Below are 4,323 nucleotides of genomic sequence, written 5' to 3'. Positions count from 1 at the left end.
CCCCCCCTCACCTTGACTTCCATTTCTACCAGCATGAACTCTACCACTACTACCACCACATCCACTACCACCACCTTCGTTTCATAGATTGATTTAAGTGGTACTTTAAAGTTAGAATATTCTATGACTATGAGTAGATTAATTAATTATCTTACAAATATTTTTATTCCAAATGTCTTAGCAAAAAACCTCCACAAATGTGACTCAGTGATCAATTCAAGTGTGACATTGCAAATATTATAATATTCATACTTCTCGCATACACAGCTTTGAGTCATTTGCCTTCTATACAGTTGTGTCAGCCCTTTTCTTAACCCAGACTTCACCTGAATAAAAGATCAATTAACACATATATATTGAGAACCCTTTGTCTACATTTTGCTTTTGTGATACTTACTGTAACATGAGAAATGATGTTTTAACATTCTTTCTTATCCCAAACAAATATCAGTTTCTATGAAGGTGAAATCATTGGCAAGTCAGTTAGAAATAATGGGGAACAAAATTAGGAGAACTAATCTCATTTGGAGAGAATGTGAAATGAAGTTCATGTTGAATGGTGAGGAAGCAGGTAGGGGTTCTCCAGAAAGAAAGGAGAACGAATGCAGCAGCCTGAAGTTGGGAGTCAGCACAGCTGTGCTAAAAGACTTTAGGACTAGTTTTCTGAGGTCCTCTTCTTGTTGTAGTTGCTTCCTTTGTTCTTCAAATTCAATCCCAGAGACAAATTCTAAAACAATGTATTTATATTTATTTTTGTTTTGTCTGCATTTCACTGAATTTTTAATGAAATTATTTTTACATGTACACTTAGATTCTCTTTAAATTTGGAGAAAAATATAGATTACATTTTAGCACTAACCTTATATTACTACCTCATATTGCTAGCCAAAATCTGTACACTATTCTGATGTACTTGATACCTGTCCCCATCTTGAATGTCTGCTTTGTTGTTGCTGTTGTTTGAGGATCCTCCTCCATGACATTTGCTCATTATGTCTTTGGCTTCTCATAGCTATAGTAGTGTCTTAGGCATTCCTTGGTTTTGATGATCTTAAAGTTTATATTACTGAGTGATTGTTTTTCCTTGAGTGATATGAACAAAAACATATTCACCCTAGATAAGGCATGGACTATGGGTCAAAGTCTAGGTTGTTAAACCAATGAGTTTAGGGGAGCTTGACTGTGGAAGCAGAAGTGATTCACAGAGATTGTATTACTGAAAAGGCTGTGTCAGCTTGTGTGACAGATAACTGAGGAAAGCAGAATCCTTAATGCACCCTGTCTGATTTGGGTCAGTTTAACTGAAGAGAATCTACTAGTCTCTCTCTCCCAAAATTATTTGTTGCTATTACAGCCAGAATATTGTAACTTCCTGAGACTTGTGAGTTTCCATTACTTTTAGAGATTTATGAGGCTTTCACCTGCCTCAAGTAGCAAATGCTTCAATATGGAGAGAATGTTTACTAGTTTTGGAAGTATTGACTAGGTATTTTAAGAATGTCTTTCATTTAGATGAATAATTCTCAACCTGTGGGTTGGAATCCTGCATATCAGATATTCACATAATGATTCATAGCAGCAGCAAAGTTATCGTTACAAAATGGCAAAAAAATAATGTCATGGTTGGAGGCCATGACAAATGAGGAATTATATTAAAGGGTCGAAGCATTGCATTAGAAAGGTTGAGGAAATACTACACTAGACTTTGTGGGTTTTCAAGGTTTCAGTAGAGCTATCAGCTTAGAGACAAAGGCCACAGATATAAAATTTCATCACATCTTATCAAGATGGTATGCTGACCCTCAATATGTAATTTTTTAATCACCTGGAATCTATCTAATTATTGTCATTTTTCTTATTTCATTAGAAAATAATTTGCTTTTTCTTCTTTACTATGTATTTTCTGTGGAAGGAAATCAGCACATGGCTTGCTAACTGTTAGCATGACATTTTTCCTTTCTCTGTGGCAGATTTATCCACACTAATTATAAATTCTTCCAAATTTATTATTATATCACTTACTTGTAACAGTATAGATGTATGGATACTTACTAAACACTTGGATTGTATCTCAATAATATATTCTCCTTTTTGCTGATCAGATAACTATAGCTTTGGCTACTGGAGAGTCTTTCTGTTGATATTTCTGATATTTGGTCATGCACTTCTCATAGAAACATAAGGAACTTAAGAAAGCATTTTTCTAACCTTCTGGTACTACACAGTTGTAAGGACAATCTTTTGTACTTCCTATTACAGAGCTTGAATTGCTTGTTACTCTAAGAATCTCTGGGTTTGTTTGTTTGTTTGTTTTTTGTTTGTTCTTTTAACTAAGGAAAGTGTTAGGAATGGATATCTGGGTACCGAGCACTCTGTGTTGAACTTTAATGACCTACACCAAGTAATTGCTGGCCCAAGAATACAAAGCATCAAAGATAATATAATTGTCTTTATGAAACTCAGGCCTGTTATATGTGCCAAATCACTCTCTGCTCCTTTCTATTGGTTTTTTGATTGATCATTCATTATCAGTGGTAGATCTCTCTAGACAGAAGCTTAGCCCTTTATGCTTGAAATCCATATTTTACTTATAGGCCAAACGACAGGGTAGAAAAAATTTCCATGTTTTTTTTTCACCATAGTGTTAGGATCCAATGAGAAGCATAGCCATGACCAGACAGATTTTTAAAAAGTGGAACTGATCTAAAAGGGTGGGTCACAGAAGAACTAGGAAATTAAAGTGGAAAATGAAAATTTTAAGGTATGAAAAAAGAAATATCAGAGTTGAAAAGAGATTATAATTCATCCAACCAATTTTTAAAAACTGATTGGAAGGAGAAGGACAAATAGAAAAACAGAGGGATCAGATCTTAGAATAAACAGACAATGAGTCAATTAGGGGCATTTTGAAAAACTTATGTGAGAAAAAGTATGAAAATAGTACTCTTTTCAGCAATAAAGGATTATTTGTCTATTTAACATACTGATGTGAGGAATGAGTAAAGGAAATAAAGATGCTGGCGTGGGTAGCATTTAATACTTATAATTGTGAGCAAGTCTGCTACACAATTTGTGGCCAGATTTTGTTTTTTGGATCTAATGATATTTGCAAAGAATCTTGAAAAGTAAACTTAAGATTTTAACAGAAGTCTTGTTCCACTGGATTTTGAAAATAACATTATTTTCTTCTCAAACACTGGTTTATCATGGGCATCTACAGTAGTTTAAGGCATTTTAACTGAAGTTACCAGTTCAATTCCATAAGAAATGAGCTCAATGAAAAGATCCTCTTTCAAAGCTACCCACATGCAAGTCTTAACGACTTAAGAAACAGACAATTCTATAGACACAGTAAGTGACAAATAGAGTCTTAATTCAGAAATTAAAGTACAAGCTGCAAGAAATCTGCTTTTACTTAAGTTATACAATAGTCAATGGAACCAGAAACTTGATATTAATTTTTGCTTTGGCTAGAGACTTCCACTGGAAGAGGGTGTTGTTAGTATATGACTATATTGGCTGCTTTATGCTTTTACTTGGAATTTGTGGCTCTATTAACTATGTGTTTTAGCACCTGCCATGTTTAAGGGTAAAGAGAAGAAAGGATGGAAATGGTGAGAGTTTGGATGGATTTTACTGCTACAACAAAAACAGAGCTTTGCTACACAGACTTGGAAAGCTGATTATACGTGCTTTAGGACACGTTACAGGGTGTTCCTTATAAATATAACTTTTTTTTCAGCAAATGTAATTGTCTTGGAGGCTTTTTGCTAAATAAGCTCACCCTTTATAGCTCTTTCTGAATTCTGGCTGGCTGGTTCAACTCAACTGTTCTGGCTTAATCTCTTCCCTAAATTGACTGATTCAAACTTGTTTCTCTCAGCTTCTGACTAAATATTACTGCTTTGCCTCAAACTAACTCTAGCAGTCTATTAAAATTTTCTGGCTCCATCTCATTTTCTGGTACATTTTGTCTTCACCTGTGTCTAGCTTGTTCTTTCTAAAATCTGTCTGTGTATAAAAACTGCCTCTGAACCATACTTAACTCAGCTACTGAACTCAACTAAGTTGAACTGTATTGCCTAAACTCACCTGAAATGCCTCCCTCCTATAAACTCTAGTGGGAGTTAGGAATATCCTATCTCTGACTCATTCTATCAAATTTTTCTCTGATTCATCACCTCATTTGCCCCTCAATTAGACGTCACTTTCAAATATGGCAGCTTCCCTTTATAAACTAACCTTACCTTCATTGTTTGGAATTAAAGGTGTGTACCAAGGGCATGTCTGTATTCCAGTCAGAGTAGCCATGTTGCTGGATTA

The sequence above is a fragment of the Grammomys surdaster genome, unplaced genomic scaffold (assembly GCF_004785775.1).
Source record: "Grammomys surdaster isolate TR1022 unplaced genomic scaffold, NIH_TR_1.0 64, whole genome shotgun sequence".
Taxonomy (NCBI): Eukaryota; Metazoa; Chordata; class Mammalia; order Rodentia; family Muridae; genus Grammomys; species Grammomys surdaster.
The sequence above is the reverse complement of the archived record's forward strand: the minus strand, read 5'-3'. Positions refer to the sequence as shown.